The following is a 27,934-nucleotide window of genomic DNA, read 5'->3' as shown; positions in this document are numbered from 1 at the left end:
GTGGTATTGTCACGTTCCTGACCTTATTTCCTTTATTTTGTCTATGTCTATGTTGCATGTGTGCACGTAGTTTGTATAGCTTCACGATCGTTTGTTGTTTTTGTATTAGTTTGTAAAAGTGTTTGTTTCGTCTTCGTTATATTAAAGAAGATGTATTCGTATCACGCTGCGCCTTGGTCCTCTCATTCACCGAACGACGATCGTGACAGGTATTGCATGTAGATGGGTGAGAAAGACATATATTTCATCCATTTTGAATTCAGGCTGTAACACAACAAAATGTGGAATAAGTCAAGGGGTATGAATACTTTCTAAAGGCACTGTACATCTCCTTTTATCATCAATGTGTATAACATGTCCAGGCCTTCCTCTCTGACCCCCTGAATCTAACTCTCCCTCACTCTCTCCTCTCTGTCGGTCTCTCTCTTGTCTTTATCAAGCATGTCCGTATGTGTACGGTGATCCCCGGCTGCTACAGTATGCTGTCCCGTGTGTATCCGAGGCAGTCAGTGTGCATGGGACACATTGATCCTGGCTACAGTCAGTCAGTCAGCTAGTCAACCAATCACAATGATTGATTAGCCCCTAGCTCAGAGGGACTGGACGTATAGGCAGAGTTATTCTTGCAGATCAAACAGCAGTCATAGTACAGCCCTGCTCTGCTAGACATAATGTAGTGTAGTAGAGGCTGACGTGCATGAGAGGAGAGCAGTAGACTCATTGACAAGAGGTCAGCCCCCATACACTGACAGGGAGTGAGGAGAGTGAAGTGTGATTTGAAAGAAAAAAGTGAAAACGAAACCATATGATTGATACAGGGCCTATGAAGTTACAATTAGACCAGGCACTTTCCTCTCGAACCTGTTTCTCCTCTTTCCATCCCTCTGATTTCCCCTTCTCCTCCTCTTTTCGCTCCCCTTCTACCTATTTCCCCATATCTTTGTCTCTCCTCATCCATCCCCTCCTCTACCCCTCCCTTCCTGTGCTTCCTCCTTAGTTTTGCCCTCCTCTCCCATCCCTAACCAATGGTGCCTAACCCCTTCAAAGAGGGCTTAGCAGGCACAGAGAGAGTCAGTTACACACTGGTCCTAGAAGAGGGGATAGAGACAATATCTGATATTACATCTGCCATTTTGCCCGCTCCATTCCACACCTATATTGCATTCGTTGAAGTCGCTTACTTTTCGGTTTGTGTGTTATTTGCTATGACTTCCTGGTTATTTCACTTAGCCTCTCTCTCACAGGCTCTCAGTCTGACCCCTGACCCGGTAGTGGATTATACTCCCTAAGCCCCCTGTTGTAATGAAAAGCTGTGACCTACAGCATATAGCAGACAAGGTGGGAGGGATGAAAAGATTGAGAGACAGAAATGGAGAGGGATGGAGACAGAGGAGGAGGGATGAGGGAAAAGGCTGAAAACTGTATCACCCTCCAACACCAGGGCCTGCAGTGTAATTGACACAATACTAATAGGTGAACTATCTCCTACTGCCTACCTGCTCAAAGACCAGGAGAGCAAATATATTATGATATCTCTCTGTTACACTGTATCTAAAATCTCCTATTGCACCCTCTCTGAAAGGTTTAAGGTTTATTAAGGATGGATAAAAAAAAAAAAGTGTGCTATTTTCCAATCTAAAAAGACAGACATTTTATATTACTAGAAGTGTTGACAAAGTGGCGTAGGTCACTATGAAATCAGAGTGTAGCTTCATGTAAATCTGGACAGGTGCAAGTTAAAACCAAGCATATTGTATTATCAAACATCAACAAACTTGCTTTGAGAGAAACATTTGCATATTCACTCAGCCAATTGATTTATCAACCCCACCACGTGCTAAAGCAGTTTCCTCACATGAAATATAAAGCCTGCAGATGTTGTAATTTAGCCAAGCAAGGATGTAGCCGAGACGGGACGGTAAACAACGCCAAGCAGGCAGCTTGTAAAATCACAACAAGGAAACCAGGTGACATGTTGATTGGTGGTTTTCTAATGACTGGATTAAGATGTACACACGCACGCACGCACGCACGCACGCACGCACGCACGCACGCACGCACGCACGCACACACACACACACACACACACACACACACACACACACACACACACACACACACACACGCTTTGAGGGAGAAGGAGGGAGTGTGTTTGACTGCGGTGCGTCTCTGTGTTATTGTGACTGCATAATAACCCAACGAGCGGTGTAATGTTCAAGGGCCTTGTCAAACATCTGGGCATTAACTGCTCTGTCGCAGGCAATTAAAGAACATCATATCACGCCCTGGATTTGTATTCAGTCAGGACCACGCTGCTATAAAAACTCTACAGAATGTATTCACACACAAGCAAACACATGCATACACACTTAAATGTTTTACTTAAATGTGTATAGCCAGTGGAGACTAACTCATGTGAACTTTCAATAAAGTTATCCTTGACTGGAATTGTTCCTGTAAAATGTAGACTTTTCTACACTGAACAAATATATACGCAATATTCAACATTTTCTAAAGTTTTACTGAGTTACAGGTCATATAAGTAAATCAGTCAATTAAAAAACATTCATTAGGCCCTAATCTATGGATTTCACATGACTGGGAATACAGATATGCATCTGTTGGTCACAGATACCTTAAAAAAAGGTAGGGGTGTGAATCAGAAAACCAGTCAGTATCTGGTGTAACCACTATTTGCCTCATTCATCGCGACACATCTCCTTCACATAGAGTTGATCAGGCTGTTGATTGTGGCCTGTGGAATGTTGTCCCACTCCTCTTCGATGTCTGTGCGAAGTCGCTGGATATTGGCGGGAAGTGGAACACGATGTCGTACACCTCCGTCCAGAGCAGCCCAAACTTGTTCAATGGGTGACATGTCTGGTGAGTATGCCAGCCATGGAAGAACTGGGACATTTTCAGCATCCAGGAATTGTGTACAAATCCTTTGCCACATGGGGCCATGCGTTATCGTTCTGTAATGTGAGGTGATGGTGGCGGATGAATGGCACAACAATGGGCCTCAGGATCTCATCACGGTATCTCTGTGAATTCAAATTGCCATCAATAAAATTAAATTGTGTTGGTTGTCCGTAGCTTATGCCTGCCCATACCATAACCCCGCCGCCACCCTGGGGCACTCTGTTCACAACATTGACATCAGCAAACCCAGACAACGTTGAAACCGGGATTCATCCGTGAAGAGCACACTTCTCCAGCGTGCCAGTGGCCATCGTAGGTGAGCAATTGACCACTGAAGTCAGGTCAACCCTGGTGTGGACCACAAGCATGCAGATGAGCTTCCCTGAGATGGTTTCTGACAGTTTGTGCAGAAATTCTTTGGTTGTGCAAACCCACAGTTTCATCAGCTGTCCGGGTGGCTGGTCTCAGATGATCCCACAGGTGAAGAAGCTGGATGTGGAGGTCCTGGGCTGGCGTGGTTACACGTGGTCTGCGGGTGGGAGGCTAATTGGATGTACTGCCAAATTCTCTACAATGACGTTGGATGCGGCTTATGGTAGAGACATTAACATTCAATTCTCTGGCAACAGCTCTGGTGGACATTCCTGCAGTCATCATGCCAATTGCATGCTCCCTCAAAACTTGAGACATTTGTGGCATTGTGTTGTGTGACAAAACTGCACATTTTAGAGTGGCCTTTTACTGTCCCCAGCACAAGTGCACCTGTGTGATGATCATGCTGTTTAATCAGCTTCTTGATATGCCACACCTGTCAGGTGGATGGATTATCTTGGCAAAGGGGAAATGCTCACTAACAGGGATATAAACACATTGGTGAACAACATTTGAGAGAAATACGCTTTTTGTACGTATGTAACATTTCTGGGATATTTTATTTCAGCTCATGAAAAATGGAACCAACACTTTACATGTTGTGTTAATATTTTTGTTCAGTGGGATTAAACAAAGTTAATCTTGGTTCCTCCCTCTCCCAGGTTTACAGACCTGCTGGACCAGTGTGGTAAGGTGGACCTGGCTGTGCTGTCTCCTCCTCAGAAGGACTACTGGTCCATGCTGGCCTACAACCGGACCAAGCTGTGTAACCTCCTGTTCTCCAACGAGCTCCACCGACGCCTCGCGCCCCACGGTGTCACTGCCAACGTAGTGCACCCTGGGAACATGATGTACACGGCCATCCATCGTACATCGTTCTTCACACTGGCTTGCCCATTCACCAAGTCTATGGTAAGGACGCGGATAATTAAGACTTCTGGTGTTAAAAAGATGGCCATGTAGCGTGGCTCTCACTATGTGGGCTAAACTAGATATGAGTGAGTTATTTGTGTCATTTAATAGATGGCTTCTTGGTTATTGAGTCAGTTGTTTGCTTTATGGCTACTGGAACTGACTGGCTGTTTTGGAGAGTGGGAACAGATGCTACTGTTCATGGTCCTCATACTTTATTCTGTAGTCTCAACTGTCCCTCATTAGTCCAAATATTAGTCTTGGCATCTATCTGCGAGAGGAGAAGAGAGGGAAGGAGCAGATCTCTGGAGCAGTCAGGGTTCAGGGAGAGAGTGTGACTTTCACAGAGATGGCGAGTGAGGGAGATATTCACTGGCTTGTTTTTCCTCTTTTCCTCTTCGTCCTGTCTTTGTTAGTTTAGCTCTGAGAGTGTGTCCGCTCTTCACCTCGTGAGGGTACATATCATAAACCGTTACTGCTCGGAGACTATAGTGTTACGGTATAGTGTAGCTACTACTCTCTTTTCATACAGTGCTCACATATGGCTTTCCAATCATAGATGTTTTATCCATAACCAGCTCCCGTGTGGAGAATGTATTTTCAACATTATAGGTTATAATAGCAGATTTGACACACCCCCTGTATATCCTCCCTCTTTATAGATATTATCTCCATTTGTTCTATTACAACTCAGTCTCAATGCATGCCTTTCTTTCTGTAATGTTGATATGCTCACAGGTGATTTTAAAGGGAAACAATGTTTGTACTTACATACTTTTTACTTATTACTGGCATGGATATTTACAATGTCATTACTATGGTGTATGTGAACTATAAAATGTACCACTGTGATTTATCATCAACTACCCTACAGGCCAAACACACACACACTCCTGCTCTTCAAGACTTCTCTACTAATCCTGCTACACTTGACTGTAGGGTAGTTGCTACACTTGACTGTAGGGTAGTTGCTACACTTGACTGTAGGGTAGTTGCTACACTTGACGGCCACATGCTGCTGTTATATAGGCTTTAGTTTGGACTGTTACATCACTGCATTAGCCCCTCTAGTGTTTTCACTGCAGGCAGGATGGGATGTGGAGAGAAGCAGTGTTTTAGTGAATTGTGGTTGTGATGAATGATGTTCGATAGGCAGAGGGAGTCAGGCAGAGGGAGTCAGGCAGAGGGAGTCAGGCAGAGGGAGTCAGGCAGAGGGAGTCAGGCAGAGGGAGTCAGGCAGAGGGAGTCAAGCAGAGGGAGTCAGGCAGAGGGAGTCAAGCAGAGGGAGTCAAGCAGAGGGAGTCAGGCAGAGGGAGTCAGGCAGAGGGAGTCAGGCAGAGGGAGTCAAGCAGAGGGAGTCAAGCAGAGGGAGTCAGGCAGAGGGAGTCAGGCAGAGGGAGTCAGGCAGAGGGAGTCAGGCAGAGGGAGTCAGGCAGAGGGAGTCAGGCAGAGGGAGTCAAGCAGAGGGAGTCAGGCAGAGGGAGTCAGGCAGAGGGAGTCAAGCAGAGGGAGTCAGGCAGAGGGAGTCAGGCAGAGGGAGTCAAGCAGAGGGAGTCAGGCAGAGGGAGTCAGGCAGAGGGAGTCAAGCAGAGGGAGTCAAGCAGAGGGAGTCAGGCAGAGGGAGTCAGGCAGAGGGAGTCAGGCAGAGGGAGTCAGGCAGAGGGAGTCAGGCAGAGGGAGTCAAGCAGAGGGAGTCAGGCAGAGGGAGTCAGGCAGAGGGAGTCAGGCAGAGGGAGTCAGGCAGAGGGAGTCAGGCAGAGGGAGTCAGGAAGAGGGAGTCTCTCATCAGGTTTTACTAAACACTACTCTGTTCCTCTTGCTCAACTATTATCTGCAGCTACCTGATGGCTTGCTATGGTCCCCAATGAGTCCTGTATATGCAGCCTAGTTTCTCCTCCAGACCAGACCAGGGCGGGGTGTTTTTCTAATTAACTAACTAACAGTGGTGTAGATGTTTGTAAATATTAAAGGACAAAGGTAGCTAGCTAGCACTGGTAATTAAATCCTGGTGTGCTGACACAGCGCTTAGCTTAGCGTCCTGTGTCTGATAAAGACCACACACACACACCATATATACATACACACTACACACCCTTAAGCTAAGCATTTTGCTGTTATTTAAATCAGAGGTTGATAAGGCGTCTGAACGGGTACCTTCTTTAGCGCCCCGGCCTCTCCCCTCTTTCCCCACATTAAGGCTTAATAAAAACAGCAATATTATTTCAGTTATTGGGAGCAGGGATATGAGCAGGGATATGAAGATGCTATCGTTTTAATTGCTAGCGTTTGCTTGCGGGATCCGTGGAGATTGTTCCAGGATGCAAACATAAACAGAATGTCTACTCAAAAAAACTACCCAAAAGCCCCTGTGTGTGTCTGTTGTGCAATTAACTGAGGCTTCGTTTAAAACACAGGCCTGATTTATAGGACCACAGGTGGAGTGGTACATACACACACACACACACAGACACACACACACAAGGTACAGACAATCACTGAAACACCTGGAGCTACATGTGTCTGAAAATGTTTTATTTGATAGTTGTTAAAGTGGGTTAATGTCTTGGATCATTAGATTCTCTCACAGACTACTGTATAGACAGGTTGGTTGTCTAGCAACAAAACCGACTTGTGCGCAACTATGGTGCAAACAGACAGGGTTGGGGTTGGCTTAGATTATTGACAACATGTAAACTACTAGTGGCAAGAAAAGTATGTGAACCCTTTGGAATTACCTGGATTTCTGCATAAATGAGTCATACAATTTGATCTGATCTTCATCTCAGTCACAACAATAGACAAACACAGTGTGCTTAAACTAATAACACACAAATGATTGTATTGTTCTTGTCTATATTGAATACATCATTTAAACATTCACAGTGTAGGTGTGAACCCCTAGGCTAATTGAAGTCAGGAGTCAGCTAACCTGGAGTCCAATCAATGAGACGAGATTGGAGATGTTGGTTAGAGCTGCCCTGCCCTATAAAAAACACTCACTAAATTTGAGTTTGCTATTCACAAGAAGCATTGCCTGATGTGAACAATGCCTTGAACAAAATAGATCGCAGAAGACCTAAGATTAATTGTTGACTTGCATAAAGATGGAAATGGTTACAAAAGTATCTCTAAAAGGCTTGATGTTCATCAGTTCACGTTAAGACAAATTGTCTATAAATGGAGAAAGTTCAGCACTGTTGCTACTCTCCCTAGGAGTGAACGTCCTGCAAAGATGACTGCAAGAGCACAGCGCAGAATGCTCAATGAGGTTAAGAAGAATCCTAGAGTGTCAGCTAAAGACTTACATAAATCTCTGGAACATGCTAACATCCCCGCTGAAGGGTCTACGATACGTAAAACACTAAACAAGAATGGTGTTCATGGGAGGACACCATGGAAGAAGCCACTGCTGTCCAAAAAAACATTGCTGCATGTCAGAAGTTTGCTGCAAAAGAGCACCTGGATGTTCCACAGCGCTTCTGGCAAAATATTCTGTGGACAGATGAAACTACAGTTGAGTTGTTTGGAAGGAACACACAACACTATGTGTGGGTAAAAAAAGGCACAGCACAACATCAAAACCTCATCCCAACTGTAAAGTATGGTGGAGGGAGCATCATGGTTTGGGGCTGCCTGTGTAACCTCTGTCGTCGGAAGGAGTGGACCAAAGCGCAGCGTGAAAAGTGTTCATGATTATTTATTTATCAAAAAAACACTTGAACAAAGTAACAAAACGAAAGCGAACAGTTCTGTCAGGTAACAGAGACTAAACAGAAAATAACTAGCCACAAAACACAGGTGGGAAAAGGCTGCCTAAGTATGATTCCCAATCAGAGACAACGATAGACAGCTGCCTCTGATTGGGAACCACACTCGACCAAAAACAAAGAAATAGAAAACATAGAAATAAAGAAACTAGAATGCCCACCCTAGACACACCCTGGCCTAACCAAAATAGAGAATAAAACCTCTCTATGGCCAGGGCGTGACATCCCCCCAAAGGTGGGGGGTACTGTCACTCCGGCCGCAAAACCTGACTCTAAAGGGAAGGGAAGGGCATCCCTTACGGCGGCGGCTCCGGTGCGGAACATAGACCCCCCTCCGCCCGCAGATCCCTCCGCTTTGGTGGCGGCCCTGGTGCATGGACCTTCACTGGAGGAACCGGGCCGCAGATCATTGCAGGAGGAACCAGACAACCGATCATCGCAGGATGCTCCGGACTTGTGACCGTCGCTGCAGGCCCCGGACTGGGGACCGTCGCTGCAGGCCCCGGACTGGGAACCGTCGCTGCAGGCTCCGGACTGGGAACCGTCGCTGCAGGCTCCGGACTGGGGACCGTCGCTGCAGGCTCCGGACTGGAGAACGTCGCTGGAGGCTCCGGACTGGGGACCGTCGCTGGAGGCTCCGGACTGGGGACCGTCGCTGGAGGCTCCGGACTGGGGACCGTCGCTGGAGGCTCCGGACTGGGGACCGTCGCTGGAAGCTCCGGACTGTAGACCGTCGATGGAGGTTCCGGACTGTAGACCGTCGATGGAGGTTCCGGACTGTGGCCCGTCGTTGGAGGTTCCGGACTGTGGCCCGTCGTTGGAGGTTCTGGACTGTGGCCCGTCGTTGGAGGTTCCGGACTGTGAAACGTCGCCGGGAGCTCCGGACTGGGAACTGTCGACGGAAGCTCTGAACTGGGAACTGTCGCCGGAAGCTCTGGACTGGGAACTGTCGCCGGAAGCTCTGGACTGGGAACTGTCGCCGGAAGCTCTGGACTGGGAACTGTCGCCGGAAGCTCTGGACTGTGGAGGCGCACTGGAGGCCTGATGCGTGGGACCGGTACAGGTGGCACCGGGCTTATGACACGCACCTCAGGGCGAGTGCGGAGAGGAGGCACAGGACGTACTGGACTGCGGAGGCGCACTGGAGACCTGATGCGTGGGACCGGTACAGGTAGCACCGGGCTGATGACACGCACCTCAGGGCGAGTGTGGAGAGGAGGCACAGGACTTGCTGGACTGTGGAGGCGCACTGGAGACCTGATGCGTGGGACCGGTACAGGTGGCACCGGGCTGATGACACGCACCTCGGGGCGAGCGCGGAGAGGAGGCACAGGACGTACTGGATTGTGGAGGCGCACTGGAGACCTGGAGCGTAGAGCTGGCACGATGCGTCCTGGCTGGATGCTCACTTTAGCTCGATAAGTGCTGGGCGCTGGCACAGGACGCACTGAGCTGTGAAGGCGTACTGGTGATACAGTACGTAGAGCCGGCGCAGGATATCCTGGTCCGAAGAGGTGTACTGGAGACCAGGAGCGCTGAGCCGGCACAACCCGTCCTGGCTGGATGCCCCTTCTAGTGCGGCAAATGCGGGAAGCTGGAATAGAGCGCACCGGGCTATGAATGCGCACTGGAGACACCGTGCGCATCACTGCATAACACGGTGCCTGACCAGTCACGGGGGGTTGGCTCAGGTCTAAACCCTATCTCCGCCAATCTCCGCGTGTGCCCCCCTCCAAAAAAATTTGGGAGCTGTCTCTCGGGTTTCCGTGCTAGCCGTGTCCCCTCGTATCGTTGCCGTTCCTCTTCCGCTGTTTCCACCTGTTTCCATGGCAGGGTCTTGTCCCCTGCCATAACCTCCTCCCAGGTCCAGGATGTCCTCCACTCTCTTTTCTCCCGGGCCAGGATCCCTGCTCCTCTTGAACACGCTGCTTGGTCCTTTTTAGGTGGGTAGTTCTGTAACGCCTGTCGTCGGAAGGAGTGGACCAAAGCGTAGCGTGAAAAGTGTTCATGATTATTTATTTATCAAAAAAACACTTGAACAAAGTAACAAAACGAAAGCGAACAGTTCTGTCAGGTAACAGAGACTAAACAGAAAATAACTACCCACAAAACACAGGTGGGAAAAAGGCTGCCTAAGTATGATTCCCAATCAGAGACAACGATAGACAGCTGCCTCTGATTGGGAACCACACTCGCCCAAAAACAAAGAAATAGAAAACATAGAAATAAAGAAACTAGAATGCCCACCCTAGTCACACCCTGGCCTAACCAAAATAGAGAATTTAAACCTCTCTATGGCCAGGGCGTGACATCCTGGCTGCCTCAGGGCCTGGAAAGCTTGCTATCAGCAACGGAAAAATGAATTTCCAAGTTTATCAAGACATTTTGCAGGAGAATGTAAGGCTATCTGTCCGCCAATTGAAGCTCAACAGAAGTTGGGTGATGCAACAGGAAAACGACCCAAAACACAGATGTAAATCAACAACAGAATGGCGTCAACAGAAGAAACTACGCCTTCTGGAGTGGCCCAGTCAGAGTCCTGACCTCAACCCGATTTAAAATGCTGTGGCATGACCTCGAGAGCGGTTCACACCAGACATCCTAAGAATATTGCTTAACTGAAATAGTTTTGTATAGATGAATGGTCCAAAATTCCTCCTGACCGTTGTGCAGGTCTGATCCACAACTACAGAAAACGTTTGGTTGAGTTTATTGCTGCCGAAGAAGGGTCAACCAGTTATTAAATCAAAGGGTTCACATACTTTTCCCACCCTGCACTGTGAATGTTTACACGGTGTGTTCAATAAAGACATGAAAACGTATAATTGTTTGTATGTTATTAGTTTAAGCAGACTGTATTTGTCTATTGTTGTGATTTAGATGGGTTCACATCATTTTTCTTGCCACTGTATATTTTGTCTCCAATGTTTATTGAAAACATAAATACATGTACACAATGAATGAGCACTTGTTGCCTCTACAATACATTGCTACAGTTGCTACAGCAAATTTTAGCAAAATTAGCATTGACATGATATCTGTCAAAACATCTCAGAACAAGACATGGTATCAAAACAAGATGAAACCAGCTGAAACGAGCCACTTACAATTCCCCACATGGCAGTTTCTTGTCATTCGGAAAGTATTCAGACCCCTTGACTTTTTCCATATTTTGTTACGTTACAGCTTTATTCTAAAATGTATTACATCGTTTTTTTACCCTTATCAATCTACACACAATACCCCATAATGGCGAAGCAAAAACAGATTTTTAAACATTTCTGCAAATGTATAAACATTTTTTAAATGAAATATCACATTTACATATCACAAGTATTCAGACCCTTTACTCAGTACTTTGTTGAAGCACCTTTGGCATCGGTTACAGACTTGAGTCTTCTTGGGTATGACGCTACAATGTTGACGCTACAATGTTCTCCCATTCTTCTCTGCAGATCCTCTCAAGCTCTGTCAGGTTGGATGGGGAGCGTCGCTGCACAGCTATTTTCAGGTCTCTCCAGAGATGTTCGATCGGGTTCAAGTACTCGCTCTGTCTGGGCCACTCAAGGACATTCAGAGACTTGTGCGTTATCTTGGCTGTGTGCTTAGGGGTGTTGTTCTGTTAGACTGGGGGCGAAGGTTCACCTTCCGAGGTCCTGAGCGCTCTGGAGCAGGTTTTCACCAAGGATCTCTCTGTACTTTGCTCCGTTCACCTTTCTCTTGATATTGACTAGTCTCCCAGTCCCTGCCCCTGAAAAACATCCCCACAGCATGATGCTGCCACCACCATGCTTCACCGTAGGGATGGTGCCAGGTTTCCACCAGACATGACCCTTGGCAATCAGGCCAAACAGTTAAATCTTGGTTTCATCAGACCAGAGAATCTTGTTTCTCATGGTCTGAGAGTCCTTTAAGTGCCTTTTGGCAAACTCCAAGCGGGCTGTTATGTGCCTTTTACTGAGGAGTGGCTTCCGTCTGGCCACTCTACCATAAAGGCCTGATTTGGTGGAGTGCTGCAGAGATGGTTGTCCTTCTGGAAGGTTCTCCGATCTCTACAGAGGAACTCTGGAGCTCTGTCAGAGTGACCATTGGGTTCTGGTCACCTCCCTGACCAAGGCCCTTCTCCCCTTGATTGCTCAGTTTGGCAAGCTCTAGGAAGAGTCTTGGTGGTTCCAAACTTCTTCCATTTAAGAATAATGGAGGCCACTTTGTTCTTGGGGACCATCAACGCTGCAGAAATGTGTTGGTACCCTTCCCAAGATCTGTTCCTCGACACAATCTTGTCTCGGGGCTCTACGGACAATTCCTTCGAATTCATGGTTTGCTCTGACATGCACTGTTAACTGTGGGACCTTATATAGACAGGTGTGTGCTTTTCCAAATCATGTCCAATCAATTGAATTTACCACAGGTGGGCTCCAATCACGTTGTAGACATCTCAAAGATGATCAATGGAAACAGGATGCACCTGAACTAAATTTTGAGTCTCATAGCGAAGGGTCTGAATACTTATGTAAATAACATATTTCTGTTTATAAATTTAAAATGTTTTATAAAAACCTGTTTTCGCTTCGTCATCATGGGGTATTGTGTATAGATTTTAATTATTTTTAGAATAACGCTGTAACGTAACAAAATGTGGAAAAAGTCAAAGGGTCTGAATACTTTCCGAATGCACTCTATATAGACTAGTTCAGTGCGCTGTATGCACTGTTAGTTGATGTCGGCCCATACACTCAAATTAATGAAGAAATCCAGTGATCGTTTTCATTAAATATACAATATTATTAATGTTCTCCTTATCAGTCAAGTGTTGTATTTTAGTGGCTTTAATATGTAGAGCAGTCATCTGAGGAAAAAGAATAACAAAATATATTCCTAATATTATCAAAGCAGGGTATTGCAGCTCCCTCCCTCACTGTGATCAGAGTGGAGCAAGGCATCTATGAAGAGCCATGCCGTTTTAATCATCAGCCAGACTATCACTCACTAACATCATGTTCCACTCCCCATGCCTTCATCTGGCTTATCAGAGATCGTACGGCCGTGCCTGGCCCCCTGTTTCCCGCTAGTAGATAATCCAACGCCTTTAAAGTGGGAGTTTCACTCTGTCCTTTAGTGTGGTTATCACAACTGAATACTCTAGCCTGCAGTGGTGTGTATGTGCGAGAGGCTAAACACATCTCTTATCTCTAGCTTTAGGATGTGAGGAAAAATGAATGTGGAAATATAGAGCATTCTGGGTGAGTTAAATCCCACACAGCACTCATGTCTACTGTCTAGCTCTATAGTTTAGGTCATATTGTGGTTGTGCGTGTGTGTGTGTGTGTGTGTGTGTGCGTGTGTGTGTGTGTGTGTGTGCGTGTGTGTGTGTGTGTGCGTGTGCGCGCGCGTGTGTGTGTGTGTGTATACGTAACCAGTGGTGTAAAGTACTTAAGTAAAAATACTTGAAAGTACTACTTAAGTCGTTTTTTGGGGTATCTGTACTTTACTATTTATATTTTTGACAACTTTTCTTTTTATTCCACTACATTCCTAAAGAAAATAATGTACTTTTTACTCCATTTTCTCAGACACCCAAAAGTACTCATTACATTCTGAATGCTTAGCAGGACAGGAACATTGGCCAATTCATGCGTGTATCAAGAGAACCTCCCTGGTCATCCCTACTGCCTCTAATCTGATGGACTCACTAAACGCTTGTAAATGGTGTCTGAGTGTTGGAGTGTTCATCTGGAAATCCGTAAATAAATAAAAAACAAGAAAATCGTGCCGTCTGGTTCGCTTAATATAAGGAATTGGAAATGATTTATACATTTACTTTTGATACTTAAGTATATTTTAGCAATTACATTTACTTTCGACACTTAAGTATATTTAAAACCAAATACTTTTAGACTTTTACTCAAGTAATATTTTACTGGGTGACTTTTACTTTTACTTGAGTCATTTTCTATTAAGGTACCTTTACTTTTACTCAAGTATGACGATTGGGTACTTTTCCCACCCCTGTGTGTAACCTTTCATTCTTAAGACAATTTCTTGACTAGCATCTTCACTACTACTTCAGGAGCTTCTCTGGGTGGAAGTTGCACTTAGACACTGGTCTAGAATCAGTTTACCCTAATCAGATCCTAACCTCAACCATTTGGCATAAAACACAAGACCAACCTTAGATTAGTATCTAAGGGCAACTTCACTCCACTCTAATGGTCGGAGAAGAGGTGGGTTGTGGGTAGAGGCTCAGAGGAGTCTCTCTGGTTCAATGTTCATTCCCTGGGGGGGGTGTACCTTCAGCACCCACTCCCAGGCTCGCTTAGCGATCAAGCATACTAATAACTACCCAGCATTCAGCCTGGGGTGCCAGCACACCTTTACACATATGCAGGGTAGAACTTCTGACCCAGCGCCGTCCAGCACTCAGACAGTCGTATACTATTCAGCTCTGTTCTCTGAGTGACGACACAAGACAGGCCCTTTAACTAGCTCCTCTGTGCTTTGCTCTCCACCCCACATTATCTCTCTCTCTCTCTCTCTCTCTCTCTCTCTCTCTCTCTCTCTCTCTCTCTCTCTCTCTCTCTCTCTCTCTCTCTCTCTCTCTCTCTCTCTCTCTCTCTCTCTTTCCCCCCTCTGTCTTGGTTCAGGGTAACGCAGGCTCTGCTCTGCTGCTATTAGGAGATGACTCCACAAGGTGCACAGGCCACTGACCACAGAAATACATAATGACCTGTCTGAGACACTCTGAGAGTGTGTGTGAGAGAGAGAATGTATACATCTCTGTGCCGCTACTGTACAGTAGCGCCTCACTGTCAGGTGTAAGGTCACACATACACACAGGCGGAGAGTCTAGCCCCATCACAGAAGCTCTGCTGTGGGCTGTGACAGCCTCTCTGTGCCGGTCTGTGTGATGCTCAGCCGTGCAGAGAGAGAGAGAGATGGGGGGGGGGGGGCACAGAGGTCCCTCCAGTCCCAGACCTCTACAGCTGTAGAGGGGGTAATGAGCTGCCAGCTCCCTGGGATGAAGTCATTACAGTTGATTAGGAACAGCACAGGTAGAGAACATCTTCATTCACACTGGAGAGATACGACAGTGATACAGAGCACTGGAATAGATCTACAGGCTCAAAGCAGGCTTACTTTAGCTGTACCTCTCGCCGCCCACCTCTAGCCTTCCTCTAGCTCCAGACACCTCAGGGAGGCCATTAGGACCTGTTGCCCACTAAGGGTGTCTGGGCTGGGGCTAGGCTGAGGTTGCCCTAAATTACCCCCGACCTGGAGGTCAGGCCCGGACAGGCTGCTAAGACCCAGGGAGCCACTCTCATAAAGACCCAGATCAGAGAAAAGACCAGGCTACACAGCCCTGACCTGTTATATGTACTCCTCTCTTCATCCCTCCACCCCACACTGCCAATATCTCTCCCCTGACCTCTTATATGTACTCCTCTCTTCATCCCTCCACCCCCACACTGCCAATATCTCTCCCCTGACCTCTTATATGTACTACTCTCTTCATCCCTCCACCCCACACTGCCAATATCTCTCCCCTGACCTGTTATATGTACTCCTCTCTTCATCCCTCCACCCACACTGCCAATATCTCTCCCCTGACCTCTTATATGTACTCCTCTCTTCATCCCTCCACCCCCACACTGCCAATATCTCTCCCCTGACCTGTTATATGTACTCCTCTCTTCATCCCTCCACCCCACACTGCCAATATCTCTCCCCTGACCTGTTATATGTACTAATCTCTTCATCCCTCCACCCCACACTGCCAATATCTCTCCCCTGACCTGTTATATGTACTCCTCTCTTCATCCCTCCACCCCACACTGCCAATATCTCTCCCCTGACCTGTTATATGTACTAATCTCTTCATCCCTCCACCCCACACTGCCAATATCTCTCCCCTGACCTGTTATATGTACTCCTCTCTTCATCCCTCCACCCCACAGTGCCAATATCTCTCCCCTGACCTGTTATATGTACTAATCTCTTCATCCCTCCACCCCACACTGCCAATATCTCTCCCCTGACCTGTTATATGTACTCCTCTCTTCATCCCTCCACCCCACACTGCCAATATCTCTCCCCTGACCTGTTATATGTACTCCTCTCTTCATCCCTCCACCCCACACTGCCAATATCTCTCCCCTGACCTGTTATATGTACTCCTCTCTTCATCCCTCCACCCCACACTGCCAATATCTCTCCCCTGACCTGTTATATGTACTCCTCTCTTCATCCCTCTACCCCACACTGCCAATATCTCTCCCCTGACCTGTTATATGTACTCCTCTCTTCATCCCTCTACCCCACACTGCCAATATCTCTCCCCTGACCTCTTATATGTACTACTTTCTTCATCCCTCCACCCCACACTGCCAATATCTCTCCCCTGACCTCTTATATGTACTCCTCTCTTCATCCCTCTACCCCACACTGCCAATATCTCTCCCCTGACCTCTTATATGTACTCCTCTCTTCATCCCTCCACCCCCACACTACCAATATATCTCCCCTGACATCTTATATGTACTACTCTCTTCATCCCTCCACCCCACACTGCCAATATCTCTCCCCTGACCTCTTATATGTACTCCTCTCTTCATCACTCCACCCCACACTGCCAATATCTCTCCCCTGACCTCTTATATGTACTCCTCTCTTCATCCCTCCACCCCCACACTACCAATTTCTCTCCCCTGACCTGTTATATGTACTCCTCTCTTCATCCCTCCACCCCACACTGCCAATATCTCTCCCCTGACCTGTTATATGTACTCCTCTCTTCATCCCTCCACCCCACACTGCCAATATCTCTTCCCTGACCTGTTATATGTACTCCTCTCTTCATCCCTCCACCCCACACTGCCAATATCTCTCCCCTGACCTGTTATATGTACTCCTCTCTTCATCCCTCCACCCCCACACTGCCAATGTCTCTCCCCTGACCTCTTATATGTACTACTCTCTTCATCCCTCCACCCCCACACTGCCAATATCTCTCCCCTGACCCCATAGAGGAGAAAAGAGGAAATCCTCACCTCTTTCTCTCCCCCTCTCCGTCCTCCATCTCCCCCCTCTTTGTTGTGACACGGCAGCTGATGGACTATTCTTCAAATTGATTTCTAAAATGTGCATAAGCAGCGATCCCCCAGCCCAGATTACCTATTGATTTTTAATATGAAAAGCTCATTACAGAAGCAGGAAACTGCAACACAAAAAGCTAGCTAACCTTTGCATAAATCCTTTAATTGAATTTCCAGAGCCTGTGGTTCTACATGTTTTAATTAAATCCATTTCTTTTTTCCCTGCCAGTGTTGCTGTGTGATTTGCATGCTATGAAGTGGAAGCCGGCCCAGATAAAGTGCCATTGATCCTTATTAAGACTCACCTCTGGGCTCGCTCTAAACCACACACACAAATTAAATGTGTTCATGGTGCATACACTTATTGCCCACATGAACGGATTAGGGAGTGAGAAAGAGGGGGGGAAAGCAAGGGAGAGAGGTGGGGAGAAGAGGGCGGTATTAATGCTTGTTCATATTAATGTAATATTTCACCTTAGCGTCTGTGGGTGAGTTTATAAAGTGCTTGTTTATAAATACAGTTTGGCCTGGATGCTACATTGGTTTCACATCAAACTCACCAGAGACCCACTGCTGTATTTGAGACTGAGAGAGACTCGTATGTTAAAATGCATAGGCATGCATATGTGATGATGTGTGACCTTTTATAATACACAAGAGTATGTGTGTGTCCGTGTGTGTGCGCGCGTGGGCATGCACCTCAGTGTGTGTACACGCTTGTACATCCCTGTGTGTGTGTGTGTGTGTGTGTGCTAGAGATGTATCCTGTTATTTGTGCTAGGTGATAGCCAGCAGACAGAGAAGCCCTCTCTCCTATGCAGACTGGGAGAATATCAATTGAGATGAACCTGTAACCTCTGCCACGTGCTTCTCCCCTGCTCCTCTCTGTACCTCTGTGTTCCTCTTTCTGTCATCAGGTCCTCTAAACACTACCTCACTTTATAATGCACGCTCTGCTACACACACACACACACACACACACACACACACACACACACACACACACACACACACACACACACACACACACACACACACACACACACACACACACATACACACACACACACACACACACACACACACACACACACACACAGAGGAAATAAAGGGCCAGCAGAGGAGAAGAGAGAGAGGGACTGTATATCTACTTTATAGTGCAAGTATTGGAAATAAATCTTTACACTGTACCACTGACTCTCTGTTAATATCATCCCATCTCTCTCTCTCTCTATCACTAGTTCATGCTTAATTTTTCCCTTTCTTACTTCCTGTCCCTCTTTCTTACTCTCTTGCTCTCTTTCTCTCTCATTACAGCATCGACATGGCCAGATCAGTGTGATCTCACACACTTTACTCAGTGTAGTGTATTGTCAGCAGTGTGTGGTGGTGGTGGTATTGACACAGGTCTGTCCTCTCCGGTCCTCTGGTCTGGCATATTGTCTGGACAGGTCTCTAGACCTTCTCCTCTCTCAATCTGACCATGGCCATGGCTCTCCCTCTCTCTTCTCCTCCTCTTCGTCATCCTCCTCTTCTTTATCCATTAGCAACAGACACATACAATAGAATATTGCCATTTAAACAAACACATCTCTCTATTCGATCTATACCACTTAGTCAGACATATGAATTAGGAGGTTTGTCTCATATCTAATAGGGGTTAGTAATATTGCTTCCCTGTGAGCTGAATAGAGTGGTCTCTGAGAGCTAAATGCTTTTAATGTACACACACACATTTACTTAAGTGTGTGTGTGAGTGGAGGGGTGAAAGGTCAGCAGCCACCTATAGGAGGCAGTCTATTCCCCAGGGTCATCTGGATGGAATTATCACACCTGACCTCTGACCTCTAATAATACTGCTTATATAAACAACTGCTAAACAGACAGACAGTGGGATGGATGTGTGGGAATGTATGTGTTAAATTAGTTTGTACCAACTTCTTTTTATTTCTTGGTATCAATGTGTCTCTATCCCATCTGTGTAACTGATCAGTAGCCACTAGATAGTGAGGAGCTGACCATCACCTATCCTACCCACTAACAACTAGGACCCTATTTCCTGGTAAACCACATTGGTTTCATTCTAAACGTTGCAGTTTCATGAGCGGATTATAATCTAATACAATTTAAACTGCCCTTGTTTTCCTGCACCGTTTCCCCAGTCTCCTCCACACACATTGGGCTCCACACTCCCCTCCTCCCCCCTCCTCCCACTGTAAAGACATGTAGATCAGGTGGTTCAGTATGGGGGACCCCCATGGGGCCAGCAAGCCACTCTATGTCTTATTGATTGTGTTGCTGTTACATGTTGGACTCAATCATCTGTGCAATGCGTCTAGTGCTGTCTGGCTCCCACCTGGGCTATTAGATTAGGCTGATGTATTCACGCATTGATTAGTCATTACACTCAGACATCATTAGCCAATCACCTACCTGGGATCTGCTTTACTTGACCTCTGATCTCCTAACTCTAGAACACACACACACACAACACATTGTACTGCACACATCCAGTCCGTCTGAGTTCACTAGTATCTACGGTACGCTGTTTGATATCAATATGATTCCCCCCCCCCCATACTTTTCTCAATCACATGCAACAAAGGACTATTGAATTGCGATTGTCAAGTTTAGCAGAGCTGAGTCTGGGGCTAGAACTCAGACTTGGGCGTAAAGTTAGGCTGGGGCTGGGTCGACCAAGCTCTCCTGATGAACAATACACTTGGTATGTCTCCAGTCTAATCCAGACTTGGAGACTGTTTAACATGGAGAGTCTGTCTGGCCAGCCAATGTCAGGGCTATCACCTTGAGAGCTGTGCTTAGAAAACAACACCTTTTTGCCTTCGCTCTCCTCCATCGTCCCCTCTCCCCTTCTCCTTTCTCCCCCTCTCTCCTTCTCCTTTCTCCCCCTCTCTCCCGCTCCATGCTCCATCCCCCCTTTCTCCCCCTCTCTCTTCCACTCCCCCCATATCGAGCCAGTGTGTGAGGGATAACTGTTTTAGGCACCAAGGCCATTGTGTGTGTGTGTGTGTGTGTGTGTGTGTGTGTGTGTGTGTGTGTGTGTGTGTGTGTGTGTGTGTGTGTGTGTGTGTGTGTGTGTGTGTGTGTGTGTGTGTGTGTGGATTTGATTGAGTGGTATATGATGTTTTTATTGAGTATGATCTGGCTACTCCGTGTCTGTGCATTAAGTGTGTATTGGAGCATGAACTAATGATTGGATAATGTCATTGATGTTTGTGGTATTAAACATATAAACAGAATGCTACTCTGAAGCGTTGTGTGGGTGTTTGCCAGTCCATGTAAAGAGAGAGAAAGAAATCAATGTAATTTTGCTTCTTTAGACCTTTATATTTTTGCCCGATTTTTGACGTCCCATATTCTTCTTACGAGAGCGCTGACGGATATGGTCTGCATTGCCAACATTGTCATGAAGATATATTTGAATTTATCAAACCATTCTCAAATATGAATTTGTACCAGTGTTGTTTAGGTCCTTGACCACATGGGACTGCGGTTTTAGATACGGTAGACAGGTGGGCTGTTAGATATTCTCAAATGATTTTCATGTGACTGTTTTTGAGTGTTTCCGTTACTTCCAGCACACTTTATGGAACCTTAATAACATTAACACACAGACTTATCCAGAATCAAATAGTTACAACTTTTTCTATAACAAGAGGCCTCCCTCTTTGTGTGTCCACTCAAGAGTAGATCAGAGAGATCTGAGATGGAGGGATTCTGAATGGAGAAAATAAAACGAGGAGCACAGAGGAGAGATGTTCTTTGATGCAGGATGGAGGTTATATGCTACAGTATGTGATTATTACACATGGTTATAGTTAACAGAGTTAAAGAGAGGGAGTGGGGGAGTGGGGGGAGAAAGGATGTGCGTTGTGATTATCTTACCTTTGGTGCAGAGAAGAATTACTGAATGCCATTTGGGTCAGTGCTCTTTATGAAACGACATCTTTCTCTCCCTTTCTTTCCCTCTCCCCCTTCCTTCTCTTTTCTCGTTCCTTCCACTCTCTCCCTCTCTCTTACTCTTTCTCTCTCTCTGCCTTTCTCTCTCTCCCTCCCTTTAATTGTATAGCAGTAAAGGAGTGTAGGGTCAGTGGTTCTTCAAGGTGAGGCCCCATGTGTTTCTCTGTCTAATGGCCTCCTACCAGACACACTGAGAGAGACAGTAGGCTGCTGCTGCATTCCCCCACACTCCCCATAGCCAACTATACCCTGTGTCTTACACGCACCCACACACACCCACACAGAAAACACCAAACCCCTAGATGGCCCCTTTTTTACCTATTACCCCCCCTCTCCTACCTTCAAGTCTCCCTCTCCTACCCCCATATCCCCCCTCTCCTACCTTCAAGTCTCCCTCTCCTACCCCCATGTCCCCCTCTCCTACCCCCATGTCCCCCTCTCCTATCCCCATGTCCCCCTCTCCTCCCTGTCCTTGTGCCAGACTGTACAGCCAAAGGGCATATGGAGGGTGAGTCAGAGACACCACAGCTCTGCCAAGAGAACCAGCAGGACACTAGTGCCAAGGCCTAGAGAGAGAGAGCTCAACGCTGAGGGTGAAGTCTGTGCCAAAAGACTCACGCTTACAGCTTTCCTACTATACATTTTTGCTGTTGAAAACTACTCTTCCCTGTCAGAGATCTTCTTTATGTTAAACACTCCCATGAATCCCCCTGCTCTTATAACTGGAATTCAAAAAATATATACTAAGTACAAGTCAAGTCAAGTGTTTGATACCAGTAGGGGGCATTAGAGTTCAACTGAATGAGCTGAGAGAGCTGTGCGCTGACTGAGAGACGAGCTGGGTCTGCCTGGGCTACGGAACAGTGGTGTTTGGGCTGCGGTCAGATTTCTGCTCTGTGGTTTAGGCTCATATAGATGTGTTGTTTGGTTGTTGTGTAACATAAATGTAAGCTTGAACATGACTGTTTCTGCACATTTGATCTAGTATCATAATTAATTGATGGATTTATTCATGTATTTAATTGAGCGTTTTCCAGATGCTCAAAATACATTAACAAAAAAAAAAGAGAATAATTTATGATGAAGTTAGGGTTGTCATTACTGCTTCTCAGTTGACTCAGTATTTGAAGTGAACTGATGAACAAGTTAAAAAAGCGGTCGATGTCTCTCGACCTTCGCCTCTCCCGAGTCCGTACGGGAGTTGCAGCGATGGGACAAGACTGTAACTACCAGTTGGATACCACGAAATTGGGGAGAAAAAAGGCAAAAAAAATAAAAATAATAATAACAAATAAAAAATCCATTAAGGGCATTGGGCCAGTAACCGAAAGGTCGCTGGATCGAATCCTCGAGCCAACTAGACGAAAAATCTGTTGATGTGCCCTTGAGCAAGGCACTTAACCCTAATTGCTCCTATAAGTTACTCTGCATAACAGCGTCTGCTAAATAACTCAAATGTAAATGTACTAGATATCTGTAAGATGTAGCTGATGGAACGTGTGAAAGGGCTTCTATGTGTTGACTGTGATACATGTTTGTCTCACCCAGCTATCTTAAGATGAAAGCACTAACTGTAAGTTGCTTCGGATAAGAGCGTTTTCTAGTTGACTACAATGTAACTTAGCAGACGTGTTGTGATTGTGACACATCTATCACCTCAGTCACCCTGTAGTCACAGAGCTCTAATAACCCAATCCACTTCTCAGTGAGTCCCAGAGGACAGCGGTGGTTGGTTTAGGAGTGGTATTAGTCTAATGGGAGGGGGGACTGTATTACTGGTAGAAGGCTGTTTGGGGTGTGTATGTAACTGTTTTGATTTAGCTTCCTGTTTCCTTTGATGTGAGACTACAGAGCCCGCTTCTTAAACCCCCATGAGGTGCGTGTGTGCGTGTGTGTGTGTGTGCGTGTGTGTGTGTGTGTACGTGTGTGTGTGCGACTGTTTGTGTTTCTTTCTATCACCCTCTACCTCTCTCTTATACGCACACACACATTCCTCCACTGTTACTAAATTGATTCAGTACATTGGCTGGTAATTCTGTATCCGATATAAAGAGGATTTTCTGTTCATATTCCACTCAGAGAGAGTTTGCCCTGTAGCTATTGTGTGGGACTCCATTGTTCAGGAATTAATTGTAGAGCCTGTTCCCTTTTGAAGGCTTTCCTCTGTGGAGTACCTTTGGAGTGCTGGAGAGAATTACAGCAGTGTGTGTCTGTGTGTGTTTGTGTGTTACTCTAGTGCTGTGTTTCTGCTGTAACTAAATATACTGATGGTTGTGTTTCAGCCTCTTGAGTGATACAGAGCCTGGCAGTTATTTCTAATTATAATGGGTATTTATATTGGTAATACGGAATTTTAACCATCAATTAAATAGTTGTAGTGCTATACTTTCATTTTCATATTTCATATATCATAGTGATTTAGATGCCGATGAGTTGAGGGAAAATTGACAAATGGTTCCCAGTATAAAATGAGTTATTATAGTGTTAGAATAGATGTGTTTTGAAAGTGTAATCCTAGACACATTTTCATGTCTCCCTGGCACACAGCTCAATAAATCTATGATCCATAATAATCTCCATACACAACAACCCAGGGTTTGTTTCTAAACCTATGTTCCCGTGTACAGGACTGAGCTCATCCACTGCCATTGACAGCCATTAGATGTATATTAGATCAAACAGCAGCCAATATGGGAATTCAGGCAGGCCACTCAGAGCAGGAAGGATTTTAATGGCAGCTAACAGACATTAAAAGTCTATCTGAAAATAGACCGATTATTTTCCATAGATCATTGATTATGGGAAATCCATCCCTTTCGGTCTCCCTTCATCTATCTCTCTAATCCATCCCTTTCTCTCACCCTTCATCCATCTCTCTATCGCTTCACTCCTTTCTGTCCATTTATCTAGCTACATTTCAACCCTGTCTCTTTCATTTGTTCACTGTATATTTATTTCACTGTCATCCTTATAGGCTGCACTGCACCACACCATAGAGAAGATGTGACCCAGCCAACCCTCCTCCTTTGGAGAGCTACCCTTCTGCAGGATTTTGTTTCAAACCTACTCTACCACACCTGATTCTACTAATCAGCTTCTCCTCAGGACCTTGATTAGTCGAATCAGGTGTGTTAGAGCAGGGATGGAGCAAAATCCTGCATACCCATTAGCTCTTAGCTCTTGCAATGCATGTTTGATTGAATGACACAGCTAATCTGTTTACCATAAGCATCATCCACTATCTGACGTAGCATCCCTCCTCTCATGTTCCTTGTTATTCTAGTTTAGTACTGCAATCAGGCAGGGTTTGCCAATAAAGTTTATTGTACGAAGCTAAGTGTCGATATCACACACACCTGGGGCACAGAGGTCTTTGTAATTAGAGAGAAGGAGAGAGGGAGCGAGATGGAGAAAGGGAGAGACAATAGAGAGAAGGAGAGAGGGAGCGAGATGGAGAAAGGGAGAGACAATAGAGAGAAGGAGAGAGGGAGCGAGATGGAGAAAGGGAGAGACAATAGAGAGAAGGAGAGAGGGAGCGAGATGGAGAAAGGGAGAGACAATAGAGAGAAGGAGAGAGGGAGCGAGATGGAGAAAGGGAGAGACAATAGAGAGAAGGAGAGAGGGAGCGAGATGGAGAAAGGGAGAGACAATAGAGAGAAGGAGAGAGGGAGCGAGATGGAGAAAGGGAGAGACAATAGAGAGAAGGAGAGAGGGAGCGAGATGGAGAAAGGGAGAGACAATAGAGAGAAGGAGAGAGGGAGCGAGATGGAGAAAGGGAGAGACAATAGAGAGAAGGAGAGAGGGAGCGAGATGGAGAAAGGGAGAGACAATAGAGAGAAGGAGAGAGGGAGCGAGATGGAGAAAGGGAGAGACAATAGAGAGAAGGAGAGAGGGAGCGAGATGGAGAAAGGGAGAGACAATAGAGAGAAGGAGAGAGGGAGCGAGATGGAGAAAGGGAGAGACAATAGAGAGAAGGAGAGAGGGAGCGAGATGGAGAAAGGGAGAGACAATAGAGAGAAGGAGAGAGGGAGCGAGATGGAGAAAGGGAGAGACAATAGAGAGAAGGAGAGAGGGAGCGAGATGGAGAAAGGGAGAGACAATAGAGAGAAGGAGAGAGGGAGCGAGATGGAGAAAGGGAGAGACAATAGAGAGAAGGAGAGAGGGAGCGAGATGGAGAAAGGGAGAGACAATAGAGAGAAGGAGAGAGGGAGCGAGATGGAGAAAGGGAGAGACAATAGAGAGAAGGAGAGAGGGAGCGAGATGGAGAAAGGGAGAGACAATAGAGAGAAGGAGAGAGGGAGCGAGATGGAGAAAGGGAGAGACAATAGAGAGAAGGAGAGAGGGAGCGAGATGGAGAAAGGGAGAGACAATAGAGAGAAGGAGAGAGGGAGCGAGATGGAGAAAGGGAGAGACAATAGAGAGAAGGAGAGAGGGAGCGAGATGGAGAAAGGGAGAGACAATAGAGAGAAGGAGAGAGGGAGCGAGATGGAGAAAGGGAGAGACAATAGAGAGAAGGAGAGAGGGAGCGAGATGGAGAAAGGGAGAGACAATAGAGAGAAGGAGAGAGGGAGCGAGATGGAGAAAGGGAGAGACAATAGAGAGAGAGAGGGAGCGAGATGGAGAAGGGAGAGACAATAGAGAGAGGAGAGAGGAGCGAGATGGAGAAAGGAGAGACAATAGAGAGAAGGAGAGAGGGAGCGAGATGGAGAAAGGGAGAGACAATAGAGAGAAGGAGAGAGGGAGCGAGATGGAGAAAGGGAGAGACAATAGAGAGAAGGAGAGAGGGAGCGAGATGGAGAAAGGGAGAGACAATAGAGAGAAGGAGAGAGGGAGCGAGATGGAGAAAGGGAGAGACAATAGAGAGAAGGAGAGAGGGAGCGAGATGGAGAAAGGGAGAGACAATAGAGAGAAGGAGAGAGGGAGCGAGATGGAGAAAGGGAGAGACAATAGAGAGAAGGAGAGAGGGAGCGAGATGGAGAAAGGGAGAGACAATAGAGAGAAGGAGAGAGGGAGCGAGATGGAGAAAGGGAGAGACAATAGAGAGAAGGAGAGAGGGAGCGAGATGGAGAAAGGGAGAGACAATAGAGAGAAGGAGAGAGGGAGCGAGATGGAGAAAGGGAGAGACAATAGAGAGAAGGAGAGAGGGAGCGAGATGGAGAAAGGGAGAGACAATAGAGAGAAGGAGAGAGGGAGCGAGATGGAGAAAGGGAGAGACAATAGAGAGAAGGAGAGAGGGAGCGAGATGGAGAAAGGGAGAGACAATAGAGAGAAGGAGAGAGGGAGCGAGATGGAGAAAGGGAGAGACAATAGAGAGAAGGAGAGAGGGAGCGAGATGGAGAAAGGGAGAGACAATAGAGAGAAGGAGAGAGGGAGCGAGATGGAGAAAGGGAGAGACAATAGAGAGAAGGCAGTGTGAAGAAAATGAGTGAGTGCTGTAGAGAATAGAGAGAGAGAGAGATGGAAAGAGAGTGAGCCATTTGAATGAGTAGAGCAGGTATGACCAAAGGTGTTGTGTGCGTGGCACAATGGGAACTGCTGAGCAACAGGCTCACACAGGACCTCTATCCCTTTATATGATAAACACAGACACTCTGAACACTAAACTCATGCCTGAGGTCTAACTATGAGCATGTGTCTGTTCTCCTCTCGGTCTGAGAAAGAAAGGATTGACGTGTGTCGAAATGACTTACTTCACTTTACACACAACTTCCCTTCCTTTCTTTTCCCTCTTCTGTTCTACCCCTCTTCTCTCCTGAATTCTCCTCTTTATTGATTTGAAATCATTTACAAAAGGTTGTTTTAGTGAGTTCTGTTGTGAAATCAAAACATCCAGACACTCCCCGGAGAAGAGATGCGCGCCGCATGCTTCAATCACACACCAAAACACAAAACAATTTCCTATTACAATACCTCCAGCTTACAGCACGATTAAACGTGCAGGAGCACTGGCTGATGGGAACAGGAGATAGTGCATATTCATTATGACAGACTACAGCACAGAGAGGAGAGGGGAGGGGGATAGGTGCGTGACAGAGAGGGAGGGCAGATGGAGGAGTAATTTGCGTGGGATGTCGGAGACAGGGAAACACGGGCGTGTGACAGTGCTGAGCGATGCGTCCCGTTCTGAAAGAAATCAATTTGGGGCAGTAGGGAGGGGGGGGGCGCTGTGAATACAATAATTGAATATTACTGCTTACCGTCTGGTTCATATGCACCACTCCTCTGGCCACGGTAGACTACTGGAGATTAGAGACAGCAGGGGACTTTGGGACTAGAGGTGGGCCTACAGGAGAGGTAAGGGGTTTGGTCATTATATCGAAAAGCTCTATGAAGGTTTTCTACAAGAAGAAAAAAGGCACTGCATTAAAAAAATGTGTGTTTGTGTGCATCCCTGACCTATCAGATCCATCAGTCTGGACCACATGACCTAATCAATGATCCAACTGTTAATCAATTAGGTTTGAAATAATCATCGACCCGGCTCACACGGTTAGCTCTGTCTATTGGTTTACAGTAGTCTAAGTAACACAATCAACCAGTCATAATAGGACTAACGTCCGTCAGTCTGAACAGTCTCTTAACTACAAGACTTACTGGGCCTACTTTAACACCTACTGTACCTAGTCTAGAGATACGTTGAAGAATATCCTCTCTTTTGTTAGCTGAGAGTCTAGAGTGCCCTTCTCTCAATCTGTCACGTTCTGACCTTTATTTCCTTTGTTTTGTCTTTATTTAGTATGGTCAGGGCGTGAGTTGGGGTGGGCAGTCTATGTGTGTTTTTCTATGTTGGGGTTTTGAGTTCGGCCTGGTATGGTTCTCAATCAGAGGCAGCTGTCAATCGTTGTCCCTGATTGAGAATCATACTTAGGTAGCCTGGGTTTCACTTTT

At 46.3% G+C, this 27,934-nt stretch overlaps 1 pseudogene; it reads left to right on the top strand.

Moving 5' to 3' along the window:
• LOC120053260 overlaps positions 1–27,934 on the top strand; it is a 271,421-nt pseudogene that overhangs the window by 71,732 nt on the left and 171,755 nt on the right.

This window comes from Salvelinus namaycush, chromosome 9 (genome assembly GCF_016432855.1).
Source record: "Salvelinus namaycush isolate Seneca chromosome 9, SaNama_1.0, whole genome shotgun sequence".
In the NCBI taxonomy this organism is placed as follows: Eukaryota; Metazoa; Chordata; class Actinopteri; order Salmoniformes; family Salmonidae; genus Salvelinus; species Salvelinus namaycush.
This window is presented reverse-complemented; position numbering and strand designations above follow the sequence as displayed.